The 8,188-nt window shown below is 42.1% G+C and overlaps 1 long non-coding RNA gene across 2 annotated transcripts; it reads right to left on the bottom strand.

Moving 5' to 3' along the window:
• Positions 1 to 1,644: 1,644 nt before the first annotated feature.
• LOC117805184 lies at positions 1,645 to 7,592 on the bottom strand. Of its 2 annotated transcripts, none has more exons than XR_004629363.1 (5): positions 7,545 to 7,592; positions 6,726 to 6,806; positions 6,156 to 6,213; positions 5,973 to 6,054; positions 1,645 to 2,095 (listed from the first exon to the last, which is right to left on the bottom strand). It is a non-coding gene; the product is annotated as an uncharacterized LOC117805184 (long non-coding RNA). The 2 variants fall into 2 exon arrangements; XR_004629362.1 differs by having other exon boundaries at positions 6,726 to 6,815; positions 7,545 to 7,578.
• Between the last annotated feature and the right edge of the window lie 596 nt (positions 7,593 to 8,188).

Raw genomic sequence — 8,188 nt, 5'->3', positions numbered from 1 at the left:
CTGGACCGAATCATGTTTCCAACACGGACTGAAACTCATCACTCGGCGGGTTTTGTTCATGTCACTGAATCATTTCAACTTCACTGCTGCCTGTAGAAAAATCTAGTAATCCCATCACACACACACAACCCGAATAAAACATAGTACTGAGTAGGGGTGACCCCAAATAGACGAATATTGGACGATTCGTTCTAATGAGCCTTAGTCGACTGCCAATCTCATAGTCGAATATTTGCATATGAAATGTGGATCATTCCATTCAAACCATGGGGGTGCTCAATGTCTAATTTTACATTATTTTCCAGTTTCCTGTAAAAACAGTGTCTCATTTTGCCTATTTTGATATAAATATAGACTTATTTAATGTAATTCTGAGAACAGCTCTTGAAGTGTTAAATCTCCATACAGTGGTAATTAAATCTCCCCTGGTAATTAAAGGTGGACTCTCCCATTTAGCGGGGACCTGTGGAGCAGACGTACCTCAGCTGGCCTTTAAATCTTTCTACGTTCATGGCAGCTCAAAATGTGAGGAAATAAAACTTCAGATGATCCTAAAAATAGTGATGAAGATGAGGAGCAGCTTCATGAAGAGGGCTGTGAGATCAAGGATTACCGGACCACACAAAAACTGTACGGGGCCAAAAGAACGAGGAGGGATACCCTAAACTGTCCCAAGCCTCAAAAACAATCCACAGCATCCCATCCACCTCCACATCATCGGAGAGGATATTCTCAAAGACAGGATTTACAGTCAACAAAGCAAGGAGCGCACTTCTGCCCGTATACATGATGGTTTTCCTCACGTACAATTTGAAAAGACTCAAGCGGACAAAGACGCGATGAAAGACTGTTTTAAAAGGTTCTGTTAAGAGATTTAAAAACCCTTTAGCTGGTTCAGGTTTGATTTTGAACATTATACAAATGTTTAGCCTTAAGTTGGACAAACTACCCTCCTCAGTGCTGCTCTCCACTGTGCGAACACTGTTTAAATATCTCCTGATTCCTTATTCTATAACGGAGCGTTGTTCCATGTTTAATGGATGGTGGCCTTATTTGAGTTTTCTCTCCTTCATCACCTCGTTGTTTTTGCAATAAAGATTTAAAAAATCTAAGTTTTATACTTATAATATTCTGTTGACCCTTTTACTTTAAGCTACGAGTCTCTTAATTGTAAAGGGTTATGTGTAATATTGTGATGCGGTCACCATCATGCAGACTTTGGGTCAATAAGGAAAAACAACAAACATTCGACTATTCGTCGACTATGGGCAAAATCTGATTAATCAGATTAAGCAAATCCTTAGTCGGGCTCACCCCTAGTACTGAGTTTTAAAACTACCAACAAATTCTGCAATGTAAGATTAGAAGTATGAGTGTATTATTAGATATATTAGAAAATAAGATTTCAAAGTTTTGGCTGACTTTTCTCCTGTTGAATCAGCTTTTAACTACATCTATCTGGATGCTACTTACGGATGTACAACCGACTACTTCAGGGCTTCTTAAGTAGTCAAAAAATCACAATAATTGATGATGATTCTTGCAGATATCTGCAAATGAAAGCTGTCACTATAGCCCTGAAATTAGACCAGGAGGTCATGAGGGAAACTCTAAGTACCCAGCTGTGAAACATCAGGACACACATGAAGCAGGGAGCCGAACTTTATTGCAATTTCTGGTGAAATAAATGTTTTAAAAGGCCTCTCAGCCCACCAACACATTTCTTCTTCTGCTGCTGTATTTCTTGTCATCACTTATTCTGTCCAGTTAAAGTCTGATCGCCATCAGCAGCCCGGCAGGAATTCATCCCTTCCGCAGAGTACTCCATTCAAATACCTTGCAGCAGCTTTTCAAAGCGTTTGCGCGAACAGCAGGAGAGAAAATTACAACTTTCCACTCAATGGAGCAGATGTGTCAACAAATTGCAGACCTTCATCATAAATTCCATCCAGGATTCAATTAGGGATGATCAACAGCTCTGGGCTGCAGAAAAGAGGCCGGAGGGATTTGGCTTTTTAGACTGGAGTGGTTAAAATAATTCCCACAGCTGAAGCTTCACGACACAAGGAGTTTGGTTTGGCTTCAAGTTGAAGAGCTGAGAGACATCAAGCAGAAAGAGGCGAGTTCGAGTGAATGCAGCAGCAGCTCAGCGACAATTTTTTATACATCAACCAAGAAAAACAAAAGAAGAAAGTCAGAGAGTCAGAGAGGAGAACAAAGAGTTTGGAGCTGTGATCTCAGCTGGTCTAAACTAAGTGGCGACCTCCTGCGTTGAAAATTGAAGCCAAGGTGGAAGTCCCAAAAAATGCAGTTCCTCTAGTGTCCACTAGAGGCTTTCTCCTAAAGTGAGTCAATCCCCATAGAGCCCCATGCTAACATGTGAAACTCTACAGCAGAAGTTAACATGTTTACAGTGTGGAAAAGCAGTTTTGGTCTCTTTAGCTCATTGCTCTATTCAAGACAACTGCACAAGGCAGAATTTCATTTGTTGCACGTATTAGGAAAATAAAAAGGCTACAAGTGATAAATAAATCTGGCGCTTATAGGTTGTGGTTGACTCACAGTTGGATGCTGTTTTCCAGGAGGCTAAAGGCCAATAGACTTTATAAGACATGGACGTAGTCTCAGTGATGTGACCCATTGGTTTCTAAATATAAGTTTTGAAGTTAAACTATGGCGGTTGTCATGTTGAAAATGCTAGCTTAGCATAACTAATAAGCAAGGTTTTTGAATCAGGCTGTAAACTTGTTTAATTTTGCTCTAAAAATTGGCTTTTAAAATGGGACATAAAAGACCTAGACCATCTATGGGGGCGCCAGACTCTCCTGAATTTATTGTGAATTATGCTGAATCAGACAAATGTGGTATCGATTGAAAGCTGAGAATGTCCACTGTAACTGAGTTTTCAAAGCTTGTTGATAGGATTAAGGGTTCAAAAGTTATCAAACATTAAAGAACAAGTAGCCGCCGGCTGCTGTCTAGGTCTTTGAGGGTTAATGGGGCTTCCTTGGGCTTTTGGATAAAGCCTCAAGTGGACACTTGATTAAATGCAGTTTTTGTCATTGATTTGATGTTTCAAGACCAGAGGTTGCCGCTTGCTAAATTCCTCATGACTCCGTCTAACCCCTCCTCCCTCGGAGCTCCTCCAAAACGACGCCCCCTCCGCTCACATGCACGAGCGCCGCTGATTCTCGACCATATGATCGTGACTGATTCAAAACCGGTCCTCACCAAAACATTCTCATAGTGAAAGTTAAAAACACAAACAAACATGGCTGCTGTTAGTACTCACAACTGTCATTCTAGCATTATTCAGTTGTACCGGTGACACGATATCAGGAGAAAAGTTATAACACATATAATACTGTAACAGCTCTACTGTTTGTTAAACGTGTTCAGGGTAGATGCTCTTAATTCCTACAGTGTTGACGGTCAGTGAAGGCATCAGGAGAGGTGTAGAGTGGGAGAGAGGAGAGGAGAAGTTTTTCATTCATTCAAACATTGATTGTTGTTTTGTTGGTTGGCGTGATCACGGCCGACAGTGACCGGTTATTAAAGATCAACGTGTTCACCAATCGGCTCGTCATCACTACAGCGTCCGGACGGACGCCACAATAAATATATATTTTCTGTAGGACTTACTGAACGTCATTAATTATTCTGCTTGTTGGTGAGAGCTTTTTAGACTCTGATCCGGACTACAGTCCTGAGCAAAGCACCTCATCAGGTCAGAGGGGACAGGCCCGAGGACGAGCGAGAGGGGCAGTGAGTAGAGTCAGGGGAAGTAGAGGCAGGAGACGGGGACTCGGAGGAGTGCACGCCGGGGAAATGTACGCGCAGGAGGAGGGCAGAACGGCAGGACGGGATTTGATTGGTTTAAAATTTGGGGAGCCAAAAAACGGTGATTGGTTGGTGTTTTCCCAGGTTTACTCCGGCTGTAGATAGCAGGTTTTTTTCACTCTTTTTTAGGAACACATTATGTATTGATTGCCATCAGGACATAAAGATCATTTTAACCAGTATGACAAAAAGTGTATCTAAATCTGATTGCCAACCCCAGCTTTAAGGTGTGTTACTGCCACCTACTGTGCTGGAGTGAAGTCCAGGACAATAACCCCAAAAAGGTTAAAAAGCAGATGGGAAATAAGCAGGAGCAAAAACAGACCCCCGGTGTAAGGTGGTGCATCGCGGGGTCAATATGACCCGACAATACATCACAGGGTCAACCCTAACCTTAATGAAAGAGGTTTTAATAATCGCAAAACATCCAGCCCCAAAACAGAAACTGATCCCAGACCCTCAGAGGAGCTTCACGCGATGTAGTGTCAGACATCATTAACACTGTCGTATTTTGTTTTCAGGATCCGTGGGTCAGAGTCTGCCCAGATGATTTTAATCTGTAGGGAGGAAAACTGAGCGGAGACTCTGTCCAACCCTTTTACTGTTATGGCTAAATCTGCACCGCTCCAGATGTGCACAAACGTACACACTGTCGGTTCCATGATATAATCTGCTCACTTCTGATCCTACAGTTTAACAAAGTCATCGATATTCCCTCTGAGTCTCTGAGAGCAGCAGCAGTGTGAGAAACTTCAGCTCCGTTTACATCAGCAGCTGATCCTGAGTCAGTGAGATCAGCTCACAGTTTATAACAGGGCGCTGTGGTCTGTAGTTGATAGAGGGGGTATTGTGCTCAGTTTCAGGCTTTATATAGTCCCTCTGATAGCTTTGTAGGAGCACTCTGGAACCCACCTCCACTGTTGCCATGCTACAGTTGTTTTTCTCTATTTAAAATGACAAAGTATGAAATACGGCTGTATGTTTTGGACCCCAAATCTGACCCTGAAAGTTTGGAAAGGGACAGTGAATGAACTACCCTGCTACTGCCAGTGTACTGTCACAGAAAACATGTCCGTCAAAAAACAGGGACAACAAAGGCTTTCTGCCACAACTTTTTAAGGCACACATCAGAGAACCACATCAACATACAGAATGTTCAGTTTGAGGCATATTTTCAAGCCGGAGAGTCTTAAAATAAGTATGTCTTCATTCAGATGACACAGAAACAGTTGTCCTAATTTCAAGTCCCAGTAAGGGCTTCAAATGTGAAGCTGTGCTTTTGTACAACTACGACCAAGGGATGAAATGAAAAGACAGTAAAAAGCATTCCTTGCCAGGCAGCTTGGTAGCGTGATCAATAGGGAGGTGCCTTAGAGTCTGAAGGTATGGGGTTCAAGTCTCAGTAAGGGCTGCGAATGTGAAGCTGAGCTTTTGTACAATTACAACCAAGGGATGAAATGAAAAGACAGAAAAAAGCAGGCCTTGCCAGAGGCTGCTATGTAGTGTGATCGATAGGGAGGTGGCTCAGAGTCTGAAAGTGTGGGGTTCAAGTCCCTGTAAGGGCTTCAAATGTGAGATGCGAATGAAACAATTTGCTCACAATCTGGTTGAGCTGTGCTTTTGCACAACTACAACCAAGGGATGAAATGAAAAGACAGAAAAAAGCAATCCTTGCGATGCAGCTTGGCAGCGTGATCGATAGGAAGGTGCCTTAGAGTCTGAAGGTGTGGGGTTCAGGTCCCAGTAAGGGCTTCAAATGTAAGATGCAAATGAAACAACTTGTTCACCATTTGGTTGAACTGTGCTTTTTTACAACTACAACCAAGGGACAAAAATAAAAGAGACAAAAAAGTAATCCTTGCCAGGCAGTTTGGTAGCATGATCAATAGAAAGGTGCCTTAGAGTCTGAAAGTGCAGGGTTCAAGTCCAGTGTAGGGAACTTTCAAGGTTGAGGCAGGGTCAGCACAAGGTTGAGGCAGGGAGTGTGGCAGTGACGGAAGAAGGATGAGGAAGGGAGTAGCAGGGCAAAAGGCATGAGGTCCAGGACAATAACCCCAAATAGGTGAAAAAGCAGATGGGAAATAAGCAGGAGCAAAAACAGACCCCCAGTGTAAGGCATGCTTTGGATTTACTTGGGAAGATGTTGTTGTAGCGGTTCTTCCCTCAATTCTCCAGCACATGGGAGACGTCCATCGTCTTCTTACATCCAACATCCTTTAGAACACAAGGCGAAAAACTCACCCTCCAAGGTCATTTTGTAAAAGCAAAAGCATGGGACAAATGTGAACATAATCAGTAAGAATTCTTCTATTTACCTCAAACTCCTCAGACAGCATGGTAGTTGGAGTCAGTCTGCAGTTTGCTTTGATAGGACTGAAATTGCAGGGAGACGGATATCACTTACAACTATAGTTATTTATTGACAGAAAGTGTAAAAAAAAAAAAAGGAAATAAATGGATTGTACTGACATCTTCTACTTCTTTAATGCATCACTATTTGTGTAATCTTAACATAAATAGAATCATTAACACTGATAAACTGATCAAACCTGGGATTCTTTTAAACAGAAGTTTAAAAAACACAGAAGCTTTTCATGTCAAACTACCAACAAGTAATGAGATGTACACAAAGTAACACACACACACACTAACACACAAATACACAGAGTAATTAACAGGTTCTGTAGAGTGTAGTGGGTGAGCGATGTGGTAATCAGAGAGAGAGGGAGCATTTTATTGGAAACTAATACTTCACCAGTCACATATGGACGGAGGAGGTATTGGAAACTGATATCTCTCTCTCTTTCTGTCACATACTGAAGATAAACAATTATTCACACCACACACACATACACACACACAGGCATGCACACATACAGTCTTACCTCCTGACACCCACACACAGTCCTGTAGATGGAACCTCCTTCCACATACTCATCCACACCAACGGGTTTTCCTGGACAGTCCTGCACACACTCTCACACACACATTAATTACTACATGAGAATTTGTAAACACCAAACAAACTGCATGAAGCAACTTTAGGTTATTCAATGTAGATAAAATGTAGTCACTGTATGGTTTTATGGTTGCATTTTCACATCCACCATCATACCGATCTGGAACATCCCAGCTCGTGATGGGAATTCCGGCTCTTTTTAGAGAGACGGTTCTTTTGGCTCGGCTCACTACAAAGAGCTGGCTCTTTCGGCTCCTGAGTGGCTCCTCAGATTTTTTCTTGTTTGAATGACTGTATTACCTAAAATAATGTAAAATTATATGTAAAATGAATTACTAATGTAAAAAACATACAGTATATGAAATGTGCATCATTTAAAAGGCTTTATTTATATTCTCAATGTGGAGCAGAGTTCTACAGAAATTAAATTATAAAGTACAAAAACAAGACCCATCACAATTAGACAAAAAGGTCCAATCTCTGATTGTCTGTATATTATTTATAAACTTTTAAACACCTTCATTAACAGCAGGTTACCTTGACTGTCTTTATTCTTCACTTATTGCACTGATGGATAAACACTTCTAATGTCCATGACCTGGATGACTGAGATCCTTCACAGACACTTCTAATGTGTCTTTGCAGGTTTTTTGTGGAGCCTGATTGATGACACTTTCACCTTGCACAGTCTACACTCTGCCTTTAAACAGTCTATGCCTTTTAAATGTGTCACTCGTTTTCTCACCTTTCCAGTGCGTTCTCTCTGTCGCGCACATTCTCCCTCTCGTCTCCCTCCTGTTGGTGTGCTCACTGTGCTGTCTGTGTCTCTGACCCCTCCCCTCACCGTTCTGCTCAATGTAGACACGTGATTGGTCAAGACGCCACCATGTCTTGACCAATCACGTGAGGCTTTCACAGAACAAGACGAGGAAAAATAACAAAAACGGCTCCCTGTCAGGAGCCGGCTCCCGTCGTTCACTTCAAAGAGCCGGCTCTCGTTCGCGACCGACAAATCACTAATCCCAGCACTCAAACCCTCGACAACCCCCAGTAAAGGCTCTGGAAGATAATAACTCACAGGGTAAAGACAGTTAGCTACATGAACAGAGACTCAATGTAAGAGGTAGGCTTGTATTAGAGGCAGGCCTTTATTTCTGCCTCACCCTTTCTTATAAGTTAAAGGCACTATGAGGAGTTTTTCACCAGCTGAGAAACAGACTGAAACCAACATTGATGCCTTTTTATGACCTACAAAAGCAAACAAAACCATAAACAACAACACTGATACCTTCTCTCAGGGTTCCCACGCGTCCTGGAAAACCTGGAAAACCTGGAAATCAGTTGACCAGTTTTCCAGTACTGGAAAAAACCTGGAAAATGGGAGAAAAA

This window comes from Notolabrus celidotus, chromosome 21 (assembly GCF_009762535.1).
Source record: "Notolabrus celidotus isolate fNotCel1 chromosome 21, fNotCel1.pri, whole genome shotgun sequence".
NCBI classification, from domain to species: domain Eukaryota; kingdom Metazoa; phylum Chordata; class Actinopteri; order Labriformes; family Labridae; genus Notolabrus; species Notolabrus celidotus.
The sequence above is the reverse complement of the archived record's forward strand: the minus strand, read 5'-3'. Positions and strand labels throughout refer to the sequence as shown.